The 23,362-nt window shown below is 43.3% G+C and overlaps 7 non-coding genes across 7 annotated transcripts; all 7 read left to right on the top strand.

Moving 5' to 3' along the window:
* Positions 1–9,537: 9,537 nt before the first annotated feature.
* trnag-ucc (transfer RNA glycine (anticodon UCC)) lies at positions 9,538–9,609 on the top strand. Its single transcript has one exon. It is a non-coding gene; the product is annotated as a tRNA-Gly (tRNA).
* A 2,781-nt stretch (positions 9,610–12,390) lies between these two features.
* Positions 12,391–12,462, top strand: trnag-ucc (transfer RNA glycine (anticodon UCC)). Its single transcript has one exon. It is a non-coding gene; the product is annotated as a tRNA-Gly (tRNA).
* Positions 12,463–14,415: 1,953 nt separating this feature from the next.
* trnar-ucu (transfer RNA arginine (anticodon UCU)) lies at positions 14,416–14,487 on the top strand. The gene has a single exon. It is a non-coding gene; the product is annotated as a tRNA-Arg (tRNA).
* Positions 14,488–16,440: 1,953 nt separating this feature from the next.
* On the top strand, positions 16,441–16,512 carry trnag-ucc (transfer RNA glycine (anticodon UCC)). Its single transcript has one exon. It is a non-coding gene; the product is annotated as a tRNA-Gly (tRNA).
* A 1,953-nt stretch (positions 16,513–18,465) lies between these two features.
* trnag-ucc (transfer RNA glycine (anticodon UCC)) lies at positions 18,466–18,537 on the top strand. The gene has a single exon. It is a non-coding gene; the product is annotated as a tRNA-Gly (tRNA).
* A 1,947-nt stretch (positions 18,538–20,484) lies between these two features.
* trnag-ucc (transfer RNA glycine (anticodon UCC)) lies at positions 20,485–20,556 on the top strand. The gene has a single exon. It is a non-coding gene; the product is annotated as a tRNA-Gly (tRNA).
* A 1,946-nt stretch (positions 20,557–22,502) lies between these two features.
* trnag-ucc (transfer RNA glycine (anticodon UCC)) lies at positions 22,503–22,574 on the top strand. The gene has a single exon. It is a non-coding gene; the product is annotated as a tRNA-Gly (tRNA).
* Positions 22,575–23,362: the final 788 nt, after the last annotated feature.

A 23,362-nucleotide genomic window follows, 5' to 3' on the forward strand; every position in this document is an offset into this window, starting at 1 on the left:
GAGATGAAGGGAGAAGATAACGATGCATACAAATCTGTTAAAACATTGCCACATGAGAAAGATGTCAAAGTCTTTTTTATTTCATTTGAAAAATTGGCTAGGCAGCTGTAGTGGTCAGAGAACTTGTGGGTAATGTGAGTTCAGACTAAGCTGGTAGGCAGAGCTAGTGAGGTGTTTGCAGCGCTGTCAGATGAGGGGTCAAGAAATTATGCAGGTGTCAATCAGGCTACTTTCAGTGTCTATGAATTAGTACCAGAAGCCTACAGACAGCATATAGTTCAGAAACATAAAGAGGGAACCAGATCAGACTTACATTGAACTTGAAAGAATTAAACTTGGCAATTTTGATTGATGGGTTTGGGCCTAATAAATAGACAAGACCTATGAGGCTCTAAGAGAGATTATTCTTTGGGAGGAGTTTAAAATCTCACTTCCAAAGATGATAAGAACTTATGTGGAGGAACAGAAAGATCAAGATGTGAGAAGAGCTACAGAGATGGCAGGTGACTATGCATTAGTGCATAAAGCAAAATTTAGCTTCCAACAAGAATTTCATCCTGTGAGGGAGAGGAATTGGGGGAGAAGGGGAGATGCTACACTACAAAAGGAAAAGAAGATCACCCTGGAAATAGTTTACCACAAGTTAGAAAACAAGCCTAAGGGGGTGAAAAGGAGGTGAAAGTCCTCAGGTGATTCCACTGTGGTAACATGGAATTGTGTTTGCCTTATGTAATAGCTCTTATTAATCTAATTGATGTTTTCAATATCAATTTCAATCTGTGCGGGACACAAATTGGGGAAAAGAGCTTCCTCAGGTAGTAAAGGAAAAGATGTCATTGAAGATAGTAAAGGTAACTTAACTCAGGGTAAAAAGGAAACCCATGAGGAGGAAAATGAAGTTACAAAGCCCAGGTATTTTCTCTGTAATAAAGTAGGCCTCAGAATCGCAGTGTTGGTGGTTTAGAAAAAGCGCTGGGAAGACAGATATGGGAAAACAGATAAGCCAGTGACAAAAACAGAAGTTGATGGAAAAGCTCAGCAAATCTTGCAGCATCTGTGAAGAAAAATCAGGGTTAACGTTTTGAGGCAAGTGATCGTTCCACACAACACTTCAGAGCTCTCGACCTGAAACATTAACAAAGAACAAAGAACAAAGAAAATTTACAGCACAGGAACAGGCCCTTCAGCCCTCCAAGCCTGAGCCGATCCAAATGTACTGTCTAAACCTGTCGCCCAATTCCTAAGCATCTGTGTCCCTCTGCTCCCCACCTACTCACGCCTCTGTCCAGACGCATCTTAAATGAATCTACCATGCCTGCCTCTACCACCTCTGCTGGCAACGCGTTCCAAATGCCCACCACCCTCTGTGTGAAGTACTTGCTGTGTGTATCCCCCTTAAACTTTCCACCTCTCACCTTGAAAGCATGGCCTCTCGTTATTGAATCCTTCACACTGGGAAAAAGCTTGTCTCTATCCACCCTGTCTATACCCTTCATGATTTTATAAACCTCAATCAGGTCCCCCCATAATCTCCTTTTTTCTAATGAAAATAAACCTGAACTACTCAACCTCTTTCATAGCTAGCACCTTCTAAACCAGGCAACATCCTCGTAAACCTTCTCTGCACCCTCTGCAAAGCGTCCACATTCCTTTGGTAATGTGGCGACCAGAATTGTACACAGTATTCTAAATGTGGCCAAACCAATGCCTTGTACAATGTTAACATGACTTGCCAGCTCTTATACTCAATACCCCATCCAATGAAGGCAAGCATACGATATGCCTTCTTGACCACCCTATCCACCTGTGCAGCAACCTTCAGGGTACAATGGACCTGCACTCCCAGATCTCTCTGCCCATCAACGTTTCCCAAGCCTCTTCCGTTCATTGTATAATTCGCTCTAGAATTAGACTTGCCTAAATGCAGCACCTCACATTTGTCTGGATTGAAATCCATCTGCCACTTTTCTGCCCAACTCTTCAGTCTATCTATATCCTCATGTATTCTTTGACAGTCTCTTATGTTTTCTGCTACTCCACCAATCTTCGTGTCATCTGCAAACTTGCTGATCATACCAACAGTGCCCTCTTCCAGATCATTTATGTATATCACAAACAACAGTGGCCCCAGCACTGACCCCTGTGGAACACCGCTGGTCACCTTTCTCCATTTCGAGAAACTCCCTTCAACAACTACTCTCTGTCTCCTGTTGCTCAACCAGTTCTTTATCCACCTCGCTAGAACACCCTACACAGCATGTGACTTCACTTTCTCCATTAGTCTCCCATGGGGAACCTTATCAAATGCCATACTAAAGTCCATGTATATGACATCAACAGCCCTTCCTTCATCTATCAATTTGGTCACTTCCTCGGAGAACTCTATTAAATTGGTAAGGCACGATCTCCCCCACACAAAACAATGAAGTCTATCACTGATAAGCCATTCTTTTCTAAATATAAATAGATCCTATCCCTCAGTACCTTCTCCAGCAACTTTCCCTTCGTTATCCTTTAGTGGACCAATCCTTTCTCTAGTTACCCACTTACTTCTTATATAAGAATAAAATGCTTCAGGATTCTCCTTAATTCTGCTTGTTAAAGTATTTCATGACCCCTTTTAGCCCGCTTGATTCCTCGTTTAAGACTTGTCCTACTCTTCCAATATTCTTCCAGGGCCCGTTCTGTTCTTAGCTGCCGAGACCTTATGTACACTTCCCTTTTCCTCTTGGCTAGTCGTACAATTTCTCTCGTCATCCACGGTTCATGAACCTTGCCCTTCCTATCCTTTGCCTTCAACGGGACATGCCTATCTTGCACTAACGTTAACCTATCTTTGAAAGCCTCCCACATCTCAAATGTGGACTTCCCTTCAAATAGCTGTGTCCAATCCACATTTCCCAGCTCCTGCCTAATTTTGATATAATTGGCCGTGGCCCAGTTTAGTACTCTTCCCTTCGGACCACTCTCTTCTTTATCTATGTGTATTCTAAAACTTACAGAATTGTGGTCACTGTTCCCAAAGAAATCTCCCACCGCAACTTCTACCACCTGTACTGGCTCGTTCCCCAGTACCAGGTCCAATATGGCCCCCTCCCTCATCGGACTGTTTGACACACTGCTCTAGAAAACTCTCCTGGGCGCTTCGTACAAATTCTACCCGATCCAGAGCTTTGATGTTAAGCGTATCCCAGTCAATGTTGGGAAAATTAAAATCTCCCATCACCACCACCTATTGCCTCGACATCTTTCCATAATCAGTTTACCTACTTGTTCTTCTACCTCATGCTCACTGTTGGGAGGTCTGTAATACAGCCTCAACAATGTAACTGCACCCTTCTTATTTCTCATCTCCACCCACAATGCCTCACCCGCAAGACTTCCATAGTGTGCTCCTTTAGCACAGCTGTGATATTGTCCCTGACCAGCAATGCAACTCCACTCCCCCTTTTACTTCCCTCCCTGTCCTGTCTGAAGCATCTAAAACCTGGAACATTTCATTGCCAATCATCATGCCCTTCCTCAACCAAGTCTCTGTGTTTGCAATAACATCATACTCCCAGGCACCAATCCAAGCCCTAAGTTCATCTGCTCCCTGCCTACTCTTCCCTTTATTAATGCTTTCTTCACAATTCTTACAGTCTCCAGTCTCCACCTCGCTGCCGACTTGTTTTCTCTTCTGGTTCCCAGTCCCCTGCCACATTAGTTTAAAATCTCCCCAACAGCAGCAGCAAAAACTCCCCCAAGGACGTTGGTTCTGGTCTGGTTCAGATGTTGACCGTCCATTTTGTAACAGGCCTACCTTCTCCAGAACCGGTCCCAATGTCCATCAAATCTGAACCCTTTCCTCCTACACCATCTCTCAAGCCACTTGTTCATCCTGCCTATTTTTTCATTTCATCACTGGCTAGCATGTGGCACTGGTTGTAATCCCCAGATCACTACCTTTGAGGTCCTTCCCTTTAACTTCTTTCCTAGTTCCCTGAATTCTTTTTTCAGGACCTCATCTTGTTTTCTACTTATATCGTTGGTGCCTGTATGCACCAAGACAACTGGCTGTTCACCCTCCCCTTTTAGAATGGTCTGCAGCCGATCGGTGACATCCCTGACCCGAGCACCTGGGAGGCAACATACCATCCGGGAGTCCTGTTTTCAACCACAGAACCACCTATCTACTCCCCTTACAATAGAATCCCCTGTTACTATGGCCCTGCGGGTCTTGTTCCCGCCCTTCTGAACAGCAATGCCCGCCGCGGTGCCATGATCTTGACAACTGCTGCCCTCCCCTGGTGAGCTATCTCCCCCAACAATATCGAAAACGGTATACCTGTTTTGGAGGGAGATGACCGCAGGGGACACCTGCACTGCCTTCCTACTCTTTTTCTGTCTTTTGGTTACCCATTCAATGTCTCCCTCAGCAATTCTAACCTGCGGTGTGACCAGTTCACTGAACCTGCTATCCATCACCTCCTCAGCATCGCGGATACTCCACAGTGAGTCCATCCGCAGCTCCAGAGCCGTTATGCGGTCAAACAACAGCTGCAGCTGGACACACTTCTTGCAAGTGTAAGAGTCAGGAACATCACACACGTTCCTAAGCTCCCACATCAAGCAAGAGGCACATGCCACGGATCTGAGGTCCCCTGCCGTTGTAAGCTTAGCTTTATATGAACCAACTAAACCCAAACAATGCACTTAAATATATGAAAAAGAAAGATAAAGAAAAATAAAAGCCTTACCCTACTGAGTCTTTTTATTCCGATTAGAGGAGAGGGATGGGAGGGAGATACTACACGTGTAATATCTCGGGTTTAGCCACTGCCCAAATATAAATAAAGCCCTTACCTTCCCAGCAGCCCTCGCTTCACTCCACCTTCCCTCCTCGCTGCTCTGTCAAAATGGAGGCCCGACTCCCGAGGTAAGTCCCTTTTTAAGTGGGGAAACATTCCCTTCCCAGCAGCCCTCGCTTCACTCCACCTTCTCTCCTCGCTGCTCTGTCACAAAATGTCAAAGTTAACTCTGATTTCTCTCCACAGACGCTGCCAAACCTGCTCGGCTTTTCCAGCAATTTCTGGTTTGCTTTCTGATTTACAGCAACTGCAGTTTTTTTAGGTTTTTAGATAAACCAGCGATTTTTTTGTTGAATTGGAAAAGGAAAGCACAGTGGAAGCTCAAAAGCTGCAACAGTTTGTCCAATCTGGCCAGGGGTTAGTTGAGAAGAAAGTGCCAGATCTCTGAAGAATTTACTTGTGAGGGTAAAGTTTACTCGTGTATGTAAGAAGGAACAGGTAAAGAAATTAAAATTTTAAGAGCTATGAGAGCAAGTCAATCTTTGATTGAGAGAGAGGTGGGGATGTGCAATCCAGACAGAGTCTTACCAGAAACGATAGTAAAATGTGGAATTCATGGTGTTCCATTGGGAACAAGTTTGAGATCAGGAGTCATAGAGCCATAGAGATGTACAGCACGGAAACAGTCCAATTTGTCCATGCTGATCCGATATCCTACCCTAATCTATCCCATTTGCCAGCACTTGGGCCATATCTCTCTAAACCCTTTCTATTCATGTACCCACCCAGATGCTGAGTCCTTTGAATAACGGCACTCTCTAGAGATGACATAATCCTGAGGCCTGTTCGACAGGCTACACCTTGGGGGGCCCATGTGAATAATATTTGTTTATTACCCCAAGGTTTAATTTCCTTTTTAGGGGTCTCTGGTTAACTGGGTCCCGTCGGATTGCTGCCCTTTCATTTTAAAACATGTTTGAAGACTAGGATTAAAGTAACTGGACCTTGTGTTTTGACACAAACATGTCGAACCGCAGTGAATATTTGACAGACAGGACTCCCCAAAGAGGGAATTAAAACCCAAAATGAGAAACTCCCTTAAACGATTTACTCTAACATCAGAGCAAAGTGTGATGCGTATAGGCCAGTATGATAAAATTTGAGAGTGACATAAAATGCGATGCAGGTTGGCAGTTTCAATTCAATTCAGAGTCCTACAGCATCGAGACAGACCCTTTGCCTCAAACCCATCCATGTCAACCAAAATGCCCATCCACACTAACCCCATTTCCCTGCACTGGGCCCATATCCCTCTAAACCTTTCCTTTCCATGTATTTGTCCAAATGCCTATTAAATGTTGTTAATGATTAGATTAGATTACTTACCATGTGGAACCAGGCCCTTCGGCCCAACAAGTACACACTGACCCACCGAAGTGCAACCCACCCATACATTTACACCTTCACCTAACACTACGGGCAATTTAGCATGGCCAATTCACCTTTCCACTAGTGACTAGGATCTGGGGGGGCACAGCCTCAGAGCGAAGGGAATGACTCTTTAGAAATGAAACAATGAGGAATTTCTTCAACCAGAGGGTGGTGAATCTGAGGAACTCATTGCCGCAGAGGGCTGTGGAGGCCAAATCATTTAGAGTATGTAATACACGATAGGTAAGATCTTTACTGGGAAGGGGATTAAAGGATTATGGAGAGAAGGCAGGAGAATGGGGTTAAAAAACATATCAGCCATGACTGAATGGCAGAGCAGACTCAGTGGGCTGCTCCTATATGTTATGGTCTGTCCACAACCCACAAACAACAAAAAATAATTCACTGATATGAAGAGTCTACAGAAATTGACACGTTCACCCAAGTGATGAAATGGTGATTGGACAAAGGAGTTGAAAGTGAAATCAATTTTCATAATAAAGAACAATGTGTTTCCATTGAAAGCAGATTTATGATCCCCTAATTGATAAAGGAGTTCAGAGTGAAATAGGTTTTCATAATGAAAAACAAAGTAATTCCATTGGCAAGAAAGAATTAGAAAAATCAGAAAATGGATTTTTGATACTCGCTTCCTGAACTGTTACCAGGAGTTTCCTCTTCTCCAGAATTACTGCAGCATCCCCTCAGTCTAACAGCATCTCCTCAGTCTAACAGCATCCCCTCAGTCTAACAGCATCTCCTCAGTCTAACAGCATCAGTCTAACAGCATCTCCTCAGTGTAACAGCATCTCCTCAGTCTAACAGCATCTCCTCAGTCTAACAGCATCTCCTCAGTCTAACAGCATCCCCTCAGTCTAACAGCATCTCCTCAGTCTAACAGCATCCCCTCGGTCTAACAGCATCTCCTCAGTCTAACAGCATCAGTCTAACAGCATCCCCTCAGTCTAACAGCATCTCCTCAGTCTAACAGCATCTCCTCAGTCTATCAGCATCAGTCTAACAGCATCCCCTCAGTCTAACAGCATCCCCTCAGTCTAACAGCATCTCCTCAGTCTAACAGCATCAGTCTAACAGCATCTCCTCAGTGTAACAGCATCTCCTCAGTCTAACAGCATCTCCTCAGTCTAACAGCATCTCGTCAGTCTAACAGCATCTCCTCAGTCTAACAGCATCCCCTCAGTCTAACAGCATCTCCTCAGTCTAACAGCATCAGTCTAACAGCATCCCCTCAGTCTAACAGCATCTCCTCAGTCTAACAGCATCAGTCTAACAGCATCTCCTCAGTCTAACAGCATCAGTCTAACAGCATCTCCTCAGTCTAACAGCATCTCCTCAGTCTAACAGCATCTCCTCAGTCTAACAGCATCCCCTCAGTCTAACAGCATCTCCTCAGTCTAACAGCATCAGTCTAACAGCATCCCCTCAGTCTAACAGCATCTCCTCAGTCTAACAGCATCAGTCTAACAGCATCTCCTCAGTCTAACAGCATCAGTCTAACAGCATCTCCTCAGTCTAACAGCATCAGTCTAACAGCATCTCCTCAGTCTAACAGCATCTCCTCAGTCTAACAGCATCTCCTCAGTCTAAAAGCATCAGTCTAACAGCATCTCCTCAGTCTAACAGCATCTCCTCAGTCTAACAGCATCTCCTCAGTCTAACAGCATCCCCTCAGTCTAACAGCATCTCCTCAGTCTAACAGCATCAGTCTAACAGCATCCCCTCAGTCTAACAGCATCTCCTCAGTCTAACAGCATCAGTCTAACAGCATCTCCTCAGTCTAACAGCATCAGTCTAACAGCATCCCCTCAGTCTAACAGCATCTCCTCAGTCTAACAGCATCTCCTCAGTCTAACAGCATCCCCTCAGTCTAACAGCATCCCCTCAGTCTAACAGCATCTCCTCAGTCTAACAGCATCTCCTCAGTCTAACAGCATCTCCTCAGTCTAACAGCATCCCCTCAGTCTAACAGCATCCCCTCAGTCTAACAGCATCTCCTCAGTCTAACAGCATCTCCTCAGTCTAACAGCATCCCCTCAGTCTAACAGCATCCCCTCAGTCTAACAGCATCTCCTCAGTCTAACAGCATCCCCTCAGTCTAACAGCATCCCCTCAGTCTAACAGCATCTCCTCAGTCTAACAGCATCTCCTCAGTCTAACAGCATCCCCTCAGTCTAACAGCATCAGTCTAACAGCATCCCCTCAGTCTAACAGCATCTCCTCAGTCTAACAGCATCTCCTCAGTCTAACAGCATCCCCTCAGTCTAACAGCATCCCCTCAGTCTAACAGCATCTCCTCAGTCTAACAGCATCTCCTCAGTCTAACAGCATCAGTCTAACAGCATCCCCTCAGTCTAACAGCATCTCCTCAGTCTAACAGCATCTCCTCAGTCTAACAGCATCCCCTCAGTCTAACAGCATCCCCTCAGTCTAACAGCATCCCCTCAGTCTAACAGCATCAGTCTAACAGCATCTCCTCAGTCTAACAGCATCCCCTCAGTCTAACAGCATCCCCTCAGTCTAACAGCATCCCCTCAGTCTAACAGCATCTCCTCAGTCTAACAGCATCAGTCTAACAGCATCTCCTCAGTCTAACAGCATCCCCTCAGTCTAACAGCATCCCCTCAGTCTAACAGCATCTCCTCAGTCTAACAGCATCCCCTCAGTCTAACAGAATCCCCTCAGTCTAACAGCATCAGTCTAATAGAATCTCCTCAGTCTAACAGATCCTCTTTTTTGCTGTTTTGTTTGAAGAAAACCCTTCACACAATTTAAAACCCGAAAGAACTGCGGATGCTGTAAATCAGAAACAAAAACCAAAGTTGGTGGGAAAGTTATATGAGAGAAAGGCGAAAGTGGGTACTGCAGATGGTGGAGATGAGAGTCTCGATGAGAGTGGTGCTGGAAAAGCACAGCAGGTCAGGCAGCATCCGAGGAGCAGGAGAATGGATGTTTCGGGCAAAAGCCGAAATCAGAGTTAACGTTTCGGTCCAGTGGCCCTTTCTGAGAACGTGACAAGTTTTAATTGTGTGATAGTTCCAGGGATGAGTTGAGATTTTCTGGGTATTTTTGTCCTTGATTTATTTCAGATCATGAGAAATGCTGGTTTGTGTGTATTAAAAAAGTGTGAATTAAAAGGTATAATGAGAATTACCCAAACAGTAAAACTCAGTCTTTTATTGCTTCTGAATTCTAATATTTCACCGGAAAATGTGCAACAAAAAACGAACGAAGTTTCGAATCAAGAACTATTGGTCGAATTGCACATCAGCTGATGTCCAGAGTTGTCTCTGACGTAGCGATGGTGGTATAGTGGTGAGCATAGCTGCCTTCCAAGCAGTTGACCCGGGTTCGATTCCCGGCCATCGCAAGTTGTGGCTTTTAAACCACTCAACAGCAAAAAGACCATTTCCAGCAGTGGGAATGAAACACTCACATCTGCATATCACCTTGAGTCAGCCACATTAACGGGGCCAAACCTCTGGAGGGCGGCCACCACTTTGAAGTTAAGGATGTGCCCTGGAAGATTGAGGAGTCAGGGCGATTCCCGTTTCAAATTAACTGGTGTCATGACTGAAATCCTGAGCTTTTGATTTTATTTCAAGATTTCACTCTTTTCAACATTACTCTCAGTTTTTTCGTGAAATACAGCCTAATATCAAGTGAAAAGTGGGTGGGCAGCCCATTGTTTATGGGCACAACATTATTTATTATATCAGATCGGTTATTTTATTTTTTAATTGAAATGTACACCAATCTGATTGTGTCGAGCACAGACAGAATCTGTTTGCTCACTTCATTCACCCTGACAGACTCTCGAGTATTTCTGCGGGTTGGTTGCAATTCCCACTTGTGGCCAGTAGTGGTCACTAACTTGCGGAACAATGAAGTTCCCAGATCAGAGAGAAGGAGAGAACAGACAATAATTGTTGCTCTTGTGTTGGACGGTGCAGGTCAGAAATAGGAGGAGTGGAGACCAGCTGCTTTTATATTTCCAGTAATGAGAAAATGACTCGGTAAAACTCTGAGAGATGATAGCAATGACCACACAGTGAGTGAAAGTTTAATCCAAGATAAAGTTAAAAAATCACACATTGTTACCTGATAAAGGAGCAGCTATTGCTTCCAAATAAACCTGTTGGACTATAACCTGGTGTTATGTGGTTTTTAACATTGTCCACCCCAGTCCAACACCGGCTCCTCCACGTCATCATCCAAGATAATCATCATGGATTTGTTAAGGGAAGGTAGTGTCTGATGAACTTGACTGATTTTGTTTAAAGGATAAAGAATGAAGGAAGTGTTTGTGATGTAGACCAACCTGATGATAAGAAGAATGCTGCATGTGTTCTGAAATAGTTCAGTTCCTCAAGGTTCAGAAACTAAACAGAAATTGCTGGAGAATCTGAGCAGTGTTGCACCTTCAGTGGGGAGAAAGCAGAGTTGACATTTTGGGTCTCGTACGTCTCCAAATCTGATGAAGTGTCTCAATTCTTTGATTTCTCCTCAGGCTTCAGTATTAGTCACCTGTTTGCCTGGTGTATATATCACTGTTGTGGAATTGGTGTCGGATATCGAATTTGCAGATGATAAAACATTCGTCATTGGTTTTGGGGAAGCTGTCTGCAGACTGTCGGGAGATCTACATCAGCTGGTGAGCTACACAGCAAAGCTGTGAAAGGGGATTTGATCTGGAGAACGTTGGGATTCAGTAAACGATCTCTGGTTCCACAGATATCATCCTCTCTACAGACTGGTCAACATGAACCGACAAAGAGATCTTAACTGCCCCCTCAATTTACTTATTATCTTGTGTTTATGAAAGTAAATGCTGAAAATGTGTTGCTGGAAAAGCGCAGCAGGTCAGGCAGCATCCAATGAACAGGAGAATCGACGTTTCGGGCATACGCCCAGGATTCCTGAAGAAGGGTTTATGCCCGAAACGTCGATTCTCCTGTTCCTTGATGCTGCCTGACCTGCTGCGCTTTTCCAGCAACACATTTTCAGCTCTGATCTCCAGCATCTGCAGTCCTCACTTTCTCCAATACGAAAGTAAATGTAAATTTGAACAATTCTGTTACTGTACTCAATTTCAGCCAATACATGTCCCCACACTCAGATCCCTCTCTGATTTAAGATGCCCCTTCACGTGGAATCATAGAGATGCACAGCAAGGAAACACACCCTTTGGTCCAACTGGGCCATGCCGACTAGATAGTTCAACCCAATCTAGTCCCACCTGCCAGCACCTGGCCCATCTCCCTCCAAACCCTTTCTATTCATGTACCCATCCTGATTAGGGGTCTGATGGTTACTGCTTACTTCAAACTTTGGGAATGGTCAGGGTTTATTTAAATGGACCGTTTATTCATGAATAAGGGCTGGGAATTTATTGATTTTAAAAACATTAGGAATGCAATTCCCAGTTTGTTTAAATGGAGCATTGATTTATGAGTGAGGGACTGGGGGAGTTACTTATTGTGAAAAGCATTGAGATGGATCTTTGATTTGCTGTTGAGTGGACAGGGGATTATGGATTTAAAAAGGAAATGAGGGACAATAATTTTTTTACACATCGAGTGTTTGGTGTGTGCAATGATCTGTCAGAGAAAGGTGGACGCAGGTATAGTTACAGCGTTGAAAAGACACTTGGATATGTTCATGAATAGGAAAGGTTTAGAGAGATATGACCAAATGCTAGCAAATGGGAAATGTTCAAGTGCATGCAGGTGGTTGCAGTTGGGTTTGGGGATATAGTCAGCATAAACTGGTTGGACCTAAGGATCTGTTTCCATGCTGTATGACACTCTGATTCTAAAACATTGAAAATTACCCTGGTTTCTCTCCCTCCCAGCTGCCACTCCACCCTCCCCCTCTTCTCCAAAGTAACAGAGAAAACTACAAATCTATCAACAGAATCAAAGTGCGGATTAATGCACATTTTTCGAGAGATTTCTGTTTCCCAAACTGTTAAAAATTGTGAATTAAAAGGTATAATGAGAACTATGAAATGAGTAAAATTCAATCTTTTATTACGTCTGAATTCTAATATTTCACCGGAAAATTTGCATCAAAAAACGAACGAAATTTCGAATCAAGAACTATTGGTCGAATTGCACGTTCCCTGATTTTGGGAGGCGCGGTTGTGGTGGCGATGGTGGTATAGTGGTGAGCATAGCTGCCTTCCAAGCTGTTGACGCGGGTTCGATTCCCGGCCATCGCAAGCTGCAGCTTTCAAACCACTCAACAGCAAAAAGACCATTTCCAGCATTGGGAATGAAACACTCACATCTGCACATCACCTTGAGTCAGCCACATTAACGGGGCCAAACCTCTGGAAGGCGGCCACCACTTTGAAATTGAGGATGATACCCGTTTCAAATTAACTGGTGTCATGACAGAAATCCTGAGCTTTGCATTTTATTTCAAGATTTCACTCTTTTCAACATTACTCTCAGTTTTCTTTTGGTGAAATGCAGCCTAATATCAAGTGAAAAGTGGGTGGGCAGTCCATTGTTTATGGGCACAGCATTATTTATTATATCAGATCGGTTATTTTATTTTTTAATCGAAATTAGTCACCTGTTTGCCTGGTGTATATATCACTGTTGTGGAATTGGTGTCGGATATCGAATTTGCAGATGATAAAACATTCGTCATTGGTTTTGGGGAAGCTGTCTGCAGACTGTGGGGAGATCTACATCAGCTGGTGAGCTACACAGCAAAGCTGTGAAAGGGGATTTGATCTGGAGAAGGTTGGGATTCAGTAAACGATCTCTGGTTCCACAGATATCATCCTCTCTATAGACTGGTCAACATGAACCGACAAAGAGATCTTAACTGCCCCCTCACTTTACTTATTATCTTGTGTATATGAAAGTAAATGCTGAAAATGTGTTGGTGGAAAAGCGCAGCAGGTCAGGCAGTATCCAATGAACAGGAGAATCGACGTTTCGGGCATACGCCCAGGATTCCTGAAGAACGGCTTATGCCCGAAACGTCGATTCTCCTGTTCCTTGGATGCTGCTTGACCTGCTGCGCTTTTCCAGCAACACATTTTCAGCTCTGATCTCCAGCACCTGCAGTCCTCACTTTCTCCAATACGAAAGTAAATGTAAGTTTGAACAATACATGTCCCCACACTCAGATCCCTCTCTGATTTAAGATGCCCCTTCACGTGGAATCATAGAGATGCACAGCAAGGAAACACACCCTTCGGTCCAAACTGTCCATGCCGACCAGATAGTCCAACCCAATCTAGTCCCACCTGCCAGCACCTGGCCCATATCCCTCCAAACCCTTTCTATTCATGTACCCATCCTGATTAGGGGTCTGATGGTTACTGCTTACTTCAAACATTGGGAATGGTCAGGGTTTATTTAAAAGGACCGTTTATTCATTAATAAGGGCTGGGCATTTATTGATTTTAAAAACATTAGGAATGCACTTCCCAGTTTGTTTAAATGGACCATTGATTTATGAGTGAGGGACTGGGGGAGTTACTTATTGTGAAAAGCATTGAGATGGATCTTTGATTTGCTGTTGAGTGGAAAGGGGATTATGGATTTAAAAAGGAAATGAGGGATAAATTTTTTACACATCGAGTGTTTGGTGTGTGCAATGAACTGTCAGAGATAGATGGACGCAGGTATAGTTACAACGTTGAAAAGACACTTGGATATGTTCATGAATAGGAAAGGTTTAGAGAGATATGACCAAATGCTAGCAAATGGGAAATGTTCAAGTGCATGCAGGTGGTTGCAGTTGGGTTTGGGGATATAGTCAGCATAAACTGGTTGGAGCTAAGGATCTGTTTCCATGCTGTATGACACTCTGATTTTAAAACATTGAAAATTACCCTGGTTTCTCTCCCTCCCAGCTGCCACTCCACCCTCCCCCTCTTCTCCAAAGTAACAGAGAAAACTACAAATCTATCAACAGAATCAAAGTGCGGATTGATACACATTTTTCGAGAGATGTCTGCTTCCCGAACTGTTAAAAAGTGTGAATTAAAAGGTATAATGAAAACTATTAAATCAGTAAAACACAATCTTTTATTACTTCTGAATTCTATTATTTCACCGGAAAATTTGCATCAAAAAACGAACGAAATTTCGAATCAAGAACTATTGGTCGAATTGCACGTTCCCTGATTTTGGGAGGCGCGGTTGTGGTGGCGGTGGTGGTATAGTGGTGAGCATAGCTGCCTTCTAAGCTGTTGACGCGGGTTCGATTCCCGGCCATCGCAAGCTGCAGCTTTCAAACCACTCAACAGCAAAAAGACCATTTCCGGCATTGGGAATGAAACACTCACATCTGCACATCACCTTGAGTCAGCCACATTAACGGGGCCAAACCTCTGGAAGGCGGCCACCACTTTGAAATTGAGGATGATACCCGTTTCAAATTAACTGGTGTCATGACAGAAATCCTGAGCTTTGCATTTTATTTCAAGATTTCACTCTTTTCAACATTACTCTCAGTTTTCTTTTGGTGAAATGCAGCCTAATATCAAGTGAAAAGTGGGTGGGCAGTCCATTGTTTATGGGCACAGCATTATTTATTATATCAGATCGGTTATTTTATTTTTTAATCGAAATTAGTCACCTGTTTGCCTGGTGTATATATCACTGTTGTGGAATTGGTGTCGGATATCGAATTTGCAGATGATAAAACATTCGTCATTGGTTTTGGGGAAGCTGTCTGCAGACTGTGGGGAGATCTACATCAGCTGGTGAGCTACACAGCAAAGCTGTGAAAGGGGATTTGATCTGGAGAAGGTTGGGATTCAGTAAACGATCTCTGGTTCCACAGATATCATCCTCTCTATAGACTGGTCAACATGAACCGACAAAGAGATCTTAACTGCCCCCTCACTTTACTTATTATCTTGTGTATATGAAAGTAAATGCTGAAAATGTGTTGGTGGAAAAGCGCAGCAGGTCAGGCAGTATCCAATGAACAGGAGAATCGACGTTTCGGGCATACGCCCAGGATTCCTGAAGAACGGCTTATGCCCGAAACGTCGATTCTCCTGTTCCTTGGATGCTGCTTGACCTGCTGCGCTTTTCCAGCAACACATTTTCAGCTCTGATCTCCAGCACCTGCAGTCCTCACTTTCTCCAATACGAAAGTAAATGTAAGTTTGAACAATACATGTCCCCACACTCAGATCCCTCTCTGATTTAAGATGCCCCTTCACGTGGAATCATAGAGATGCACAGCAAGGAAACACACCCTTCGGTCCAAACTGTCCATGCCGACCAGATAGTCCAACCCAATCTAGTCCCACCTGCCAGCACCTGGCCCATATCCCTCCAAACCCTTTCTATTCATGTACCCATCCTGATTAGGGGTCTGATGGTTACTGCTTACTTCAAACATTGGGAATGGTCAGGGTTTATTTAAAAGGACCGTTTATTCATTAATAAGGGCTGGGCATTTATTGATTTTAAAATCATTAGGAATGCACTTCCCAGTTTGTTTAAATGGACCATTGATTTATGAGTGAGGGACTGGGGGAGTTACTTATTGTGAAAAGCATTGAGATGGATCTTTGATTTGCTGTTGAGTGGAAAGGGGATTATGGATTTAAAAAGGAAATGAGGGATAAATTTTTTACACATCGAGTGTTTGGTGTGTGCAATGAACTGTCAGAGATAGATGGACGCAGGTATAGTTACAACGTTGAAAAGACACTTGGATATGTTCATGAATAGGAAAGGTTTAGAGAGATATGACCAAATGCTAGCAAATGGGAAATGTTCAAGTGCATGCAGGTGGTTGCAGTTGGGTTTGGGGATATAGTCAGCATAAACTGGTTGGAGCTAAGGATCTGTTTCCATGCTGTATGACACTCTGATTTTAAAACATTGAAAATTACCCTGGTTTCTCTCCCTCCCAGCTGCCACTCCACCCTCCCCCTCTTCTCCAAAGTAACAGAGAAAACTACAAATCTATCAACAGAATCAAAGTGCGGATTGATACACATTTTTCGAGAGATGTCTGCTTCCCGAACTGTTAAAAAGTGTGAATTAAAAGGTATAATGAAAACTATCAAATCAGTAAAACTCAATCTTTTATTACTTCTGAATTCTATTATTTCACCGGAAAATTTGCATCAAAAAACGAACGAAATTTCGAATCAAGAACTATTGGTCGAATTGCACGTTCCCTGATGTTTGGAGCCGCGCCTGTGGTGGCGATGGTGGTATAGTGGTGAGCATAGCTGCCTTCCAAGCAGTTGACGCGGGTTCGATTCCCGGCCATCGCAAGCCGCAGCTTTTAAACCACTCAACAGCAAAAAGACCATTTCCAGCAGTGGGAATGAAACACTCACATCTGCACATCACCTTGAGTCAGCCACATAAACGGGGCCAAACCTCTGGAGGGCGGCCACCACTTTGAAATTGAGGATGATACCCGTTTCAAATTAACTGGTGTCATGACAGAAATCCTGAGCTTTTCATTTTATTTCAAGATTTCACTCTTTTCAACATTACTCTCAGTTTTCTTTTGGTGAAATGCAGCCTAATATCAAGTGAAAAGTGGGTGGGCAGTCCATTGTTTATGGGCACAGCATTATTTATTATATCAGATCGGTTATTTTATTTTTTAATCGAAATTAGTCACCTGTGTGCCTGGTGTATATATCACTGTTGTGGAATTGGTGTCGGATATCGAATTTGCAGATGATAAAACATTCGTCATTTGTTTTGGGGAAGCTGTCTGCAGACTGTGGGGAGATCTACATCAGCTGGTGAGCTACACAGCAAAGCTGTGAAAGGGGATTTGATCTGGAGAAGGTTGGGATTCAGTAAACGATCTCTGGTTCCACAGATATCATCCTCTCTATAGACTGGTCAACATGAACCGACAAAGAGATCTTAACTGCCCCCTCAATTTACTTATTATCTTGTGTATATGAAAGTAAATGCTGAAAATGTGTTGGTGGAAAAGCGCAGCAGGTCAGGCAGTATCCAATGAACAGGAGAATCGACGTTTCGGGCATACGCCCAGGATTCCTGAAGAAGGGCTTATGCCCGAAACGTCGATTCTCCTGTTCCTTGGATGCTGCTTGACCTGCTGCGCTTTTCCAGCAACACATTTTCAGCTCTGATCTCCAGCACCTGCAGTCCTCACTTTCTCCAATACGAAAGTAAATGTAAGTTTGAACAATACATGTCCCCACACTCAGATCCCTCTCTGATTTAAGATGCCCCTTCACGTGGAATCATAGAGATGCACAGCAAGGAAACACACCCTTCGGTCCAAACTGTCCATGCCGACCAGATAGTCCAACCCAATCTAGTCCCACCTGCCAGCACCTGGCCCATATCCCTCCAAACCCTTTCTATTCATGTACCCATCCTGATTAGGGGTCTGATGGTTACTGCTTACTTCAAACATTGGGAATGGTCAGGGTTTATTTAAAAGGACCGTTTATTCATTAATAAGGGCTGGGCATTTATTGATTTTAAAAACATTAGGAATGCACTTCCCAGTTTGTTTAAATGGACCATTGATTTATGAGTGAGGGACTGGGGGAGTTACTTATTGTGAAAAGCATTGAGATGGATCTTTGATTTGCTGTTGAGTGGAAAGGGGATTATGGATTTAAAAAGGAAATGAGGGATAAATTTTTTACACATCGAGTGTTTGGTGTGTGCAATGAACTGTCAGAGATAGATGGACGCAGGTATAGTTACAACGTTGAAAAGACACTTGGATATGTTCATGAATAGGAAAGGTTTAGAGAGATATGACCAAATGCTAGCAAATGGGAAATGTTCAAGTGCATGCAGGTGGTTGCAGTTGGGTTTGGGGATATAGTCAGCATAAACTGGTTGGAGCTAAGGATCTGTTTCCATGCTGTATGACACTCTGATTTTAAAACATTGAAAATTACCCTGGTTTCTCTCCCTCCCAGCTGCCACTCCACCCTCCCTCTCTTCTCCAAAGTTACAGAGAAAACTACAAATCTATCAACAGAATCAAAGTGCGGATTGATACACATTTTTCGAGAGATGTCTGCTTCCCGAACTGTTAAAAAGTATGAATTAAAAGGTATAATGAAAACTATCAAATCAGTAAAACTCAATCTTTTATTACTTCTGAATTCTATTATTTCACCGGAAAATTTGCATCAAAAATCGAACGAAATTTCGAATCAAGAACTATTGGTCGAATTGCACGTTCCCTGATGTTTGGAGCCGCGCCTGTGGTGGCGATGGTGGTATCGTGGCGAGCATAGCTGCCTTCCAAGCAGTTGACCCGGGTTCGATTCCCGGCCATCGCAAGCTGCAGCTTTTAAACCACTCAACAGCAAAAAGACCATTTCCAGCAGTGGGAATGAAACACTCACATCTGCACATCACCTTGAGTCAGCCACATAAACGGGGCCAAACCTCTGGAGGGCGGCCACCACTTTGAAATTGAGGATGATACCCGTTTCAAATTAACTGGTGTCATGACAGAAATCCTGAGCTTTTCATTTTATTTCAAGATTTCACTCTTTTCAACATTACTCTCAGTTTTCTTTTGGTGAAATGCAGCCTAATATCAAGTGAAAAGTGGGTGGGCAGTCCATTGTTTATGGGCACAGCATTATTTATTATATCAGATCGGTTATTTTATTTTTTAATCGAAATTAGTCACCTGTTTGCCTGGTGTATATATCACTGTTGTGGAATTGGTGTCGGATATCGAATTTGCAGATGATAAAACATTCGTCATTGGTTTTGGGGAAGCTGTCTGCAGACTGTGGGGAGATCTACATCAGCTGGTGAGCTACACAGCAAAGCTGTGAAAGGGGATTTGATCTGGAGAAGGTTGGGATTCAGTAAACGATCTCTGGTTCCACAGATATCATCCTCTCTATAGACTGGTCAACATGAACCGACAAAGAGATCTTAACTGCCCCCTCAATTTACTTATTATCTTGTGTATATGAAAGTAAATGCTGAAAATGTGTTGGTGGAAAAGCGCAGCAGGTCAGGCAGTATCCAATGAACAGGAGAATCGACGTTTCGGGCATACGCCCAGGATTCCTGAAGAACGGCTTATGCCCGAAACGTCGATTCTCCTTGGATGCTGCCTGACCTGCTGCGCTTTTCCAGCAACACATTTTCAGCTCTGATCTCCAGCACCTGCAGTCCTCACTTTCTCCAATACGAAAGTAAATGTAAGTTTGAACAATACATGTCCCCACACTCAGATCCCTCTCTGATTTAAGATGCCCCATTCACGTGGAATCATAGAGATGCACAGCAAGGAAACACACCCTTCGGTCCAAACTGTCCATGCCGACCAGATAGTCCAACCCAATCTAGTCCCACCTGCCAGCACCTGGCCTATATCCCTCCAAACCCTTTCTATTCATGTACCCATCCTGATTAGGGTCTGATGGTTACTGCTTACTTCAAACATTGGGAATGGTCAGGGTTTATTTAAAAGGACCGTTTATTCATTAATAAGGGCTGGGCATTTATTGATTTTAAAAACATTAGGAATGCAATTCCCAGTTTGTTTAAATGGACCATTTATTTATGAGTGAGGGACTGGGGGAGTTACTTATTGTGAAAAGCATTGAGATGGATCTTTGATTTGCTGTTGAGTGGAAAGGGGATTATGGATTTAAAAAGGAAATGAGGGATAAATTTTTTACACATCGAGTGTTTGGTGTGTGCAATGAACTGTCAGAGATAGATGGACGCAGGTATAGTTACAACGTTGAAAAGACACTTGGATATGTTCATGAATAGGAAAGGTTTAGAGAGATATGACCAAATGCTAGCAAATGGGAAATGTTCAAGTGCATGCAGGTGGTTGCAGTTGGGTTTGGGGATATAGTCAGCATAAACTGGTTGGAGCTAAGGATCTGTTTCCATGCTGTATGACACTCTGATTTTAAAACATTGAAAATTACCCTGGTTTCTCTCCCTCCCAGCTGCCACTCCACCCTCCCCCTCTTCTCCAAAGTTACAGAGAAAACTACAAATCTATCAACAGAATCAAAGTGCGGATTGATACACATTTTTCGAGAGATTTCTGCTTCCCGAACTGTTAAAAAGTGTGAATTAAAAGGTATAATGAAAACTATCAAATCAGTAAAACTCAATCTTTTATTACTTCTGAATTCTATTATTTCACCGGAAAATTTGCATCAAAAAACGAACGAAATTTCGAATCAAGAACTATTGGTCGAATTGCACGTTCCCTGATGTTTGGAGCCGCGCCTGTGGTGGCGATGGTGGTATAGTGGTGAGCATAGCTGCCTTCCAAGCAGTTGACCCGCGTTCGATTCCCGGCCATCGCAAGCTGCAGCTTTTAAACCACTCAACAGCAAAAAGACCATTTCCAGCAGTGGGAATGAAACACTCACATCTGCACATCACCTTGAGTCAGCCACATTAACGGGGCCAAACCTCTGGAGGGCGGCCACCACTTTGAAATTGAGGATGATACCCGTTTCAAATTAACTGGTGTCATGACAGAAATCCTGAGCTTTTCATTTTATTTCAAGATTTCACTCTTTTCAACATTACTCTCAGTTTTCTTTTGGTGAAATGCAGCCTAATATCAAGTGAAAAGTGGGTGGGCAGTCCATTGTTTATGGGCACAGCATTATTTATTATATCAGATCGGTTATTTTATTTTTTAATCGAAATTAGTCACCTGTTTGCCTGGTGTATATATCACTGTTGTGGAATTGGTGTCGGATATCGAATTTGCAGATGATAAAACATTCGTCATTGGTTTTGGGGAAGCTGTCTGCAGACTGTGGGGAGATCTACATCAGCTGGTGAGCTACACAGCAAAGCTGTGAAAGGGGATTTGATCTGGAGAACGTTGGGATTCAGTAAACGATCTCTGGTTCCACAGATATCATCCTCTCTACAGACTGGTCAACATGAACCGACAAAGAGATCTTAACTGCCCCCTCAATTTACTTATTATCTTGTGTATATGAAAGTAAATGCTGAAAATGTGTTGGTGGAAAAGCGCAGCAGGTCAGGCAGTATCCAATGAACAGGAGAATCGACGTTTTGGGCATACGCCCAGGATTCCTGATGAACGGCTTATGCCCGAAACGTCGATTCTCCTTGGATGCTGCCTGACCTGCTGCGCTTTTCCAGCAACACATTTTCAGCTCTGATCTCCAGCACCTGCAGTCCTCACTTTCTCCAATACGAAAGTAAATGTAAGTTTGAACAATACATGTCCCCACACTCAGATCCCTCTCTGATTTAAGATGCCCCTTCACGTGGAATCATAGAGATGCACAGCAAGGAAACACACCCTTCCGTCCAAACTGTCCATGCCGACCAGATAGTCCAACCCAATCTAGTCCCACCTGCCAGCACCTGGCCCATATCCCTCCAAACCCTTTCTATTCATGTACCCATCCAGATTAGGGTCTGATGGTTACTGCTTACTTCAAACATTGGGAATGGTCAGGGTTTATTTAAAAGGACCGTTTATTCATTAATAAGGGCTGGGCATTTATTGATTTTAAAAACATTAGGAATGCAATTCCCAGTTTATTTAAATGGACCATTGATTTATGAGTGAGGGACTGGGGGAGTTACTTATTGTGAAAAGCATTGAGATGGATCTTTGATTTGCTGTTGAGTGGAAAGGGGATTATGGATTTAAAAAGGAAATGAGGGATAAATTTTTTACACATCGAGTGTTTGGTGTGTGCAATGAACTGTCAGAGATAGATGGACGCAGGTATAGTTACAACGTTGAAAAGACACTTGGATATGTTCATGAATAGGAAAGGTTTAGAGAGATATGACCAAATGCTAGCAAATGGGAAATGTTCAAGTGCATGCAGGTGGTTGCAGTTGGGTTTGGGGATATAGTCAGCATAAACTGGTTGGAGCTAAGGATCTGTTTCCATGCTGTATGACACTCTGATTTTAAAACATTGAAAATTACCCTGGTTTCTCTCCCTCCCAGCTGCCACTCCACCCTCCCCCTCTTCTCCAAAGTAACAGAGAAAACTACAAATCTATCAACAGAATCAAAGTGCGGATTGATACACATTTTTCGAGAGATTTCTGCTTCCCGAACTGTTAAAAAGTGTGAATTAAAAGGTATAATGAAAACTATCAAATCAGTAAAACTCAATCTTTTATTACTTCTGAATTCTATTATTTCACCGGAAAATTTGCATCAAAAAACGAACGAAATTTCGAATCAAGAACTATTGGTCGAATTGCACGTTCCCTGATGTTTGGAGCCGCGCCTGTGGTGGCGATGGTGGTATAGTGGTGAGCATAGCTGCCTTCCAAGCAGTTGACCCGGGTTCGATTCCCGGCCATCGCAAGCTGCAGCTTTTAAACCACTCAACAGCAAAAAGACCATTTCCAGCAGTGGGAATGAAACACTCACATCTGCACATCACCTTGAGTCAGCCACATTAACGGGGCCAAACCTCTGGAGGGCGGCCACCACTTTGAAATTGAGGATGATACCCGTTTCAAATTAACTGGTGTCATGACAGAAATCCTGAGCTTTTCATTTTATTTCAAGATTTCACTCTTTTCAACATTACTCTCAGTTTTCTTTTGGTGAAATGCAGCCTAATATCAAGTGAAAAGTGGGTGGGCAGTCCATTGTTTATGGGCACAGCATTATTTATAATATCAGATCGGTTATTTTATTTTTTAATCGAAATTAGTCACCTGTGTGCCTGGTGTATATATCACTGTTGTGGAATTGGTGTCGGATATCGAATTTGCGGATGATAAAACATTCGTCATTGGTTTTGGGGAAGCTGTCTGCAGACTGTGGGGAGATCTACATCAGCTGGTGAGCTACACAGCAAAGCTGTGAAAGGGGATTTGATCTGGAGAACGTTGGGATTCAGTAAACGATCTCTGGTTCCACAGATATCATCCTCTCTACAGACTGGTCAACATGAACCGACAAAGAGATCTTAACTGCCCCCTCAATTTACTTATTATCTTGTGTATATGAAAGTAAATGCTGAAAATGTGTTGGTGGAAAAGCGCAGCAGGTCAGGCAGTATCCAATGAACAGGAGAATCGACGTTTCGGGCATACGCCCAGGATTCCTGAAGAACGGCTTATGCCCGAAACGTCGATTCTCCT

The sequence above is a fragment of the Chiloscyllium plagiosum genome, unplaced genomic scaffold (genome assembly GCF_037043375.1).
Source record: "Chiloscyllium plagiosum isolate Xiang-an unplaced genomic scaffold, Cpla_swu_hap1 HiC_scaffold_12, whole genome shotgun sequence".
In the NCBI taxonomy this organism is placed as follows: Eukaryota; Metazoa; Chordata; class Chondrichthyes; order Orectolobiformes; family Hemiscylliidae; genus Chiloscyllium; species Chiloscyllium plagiosum.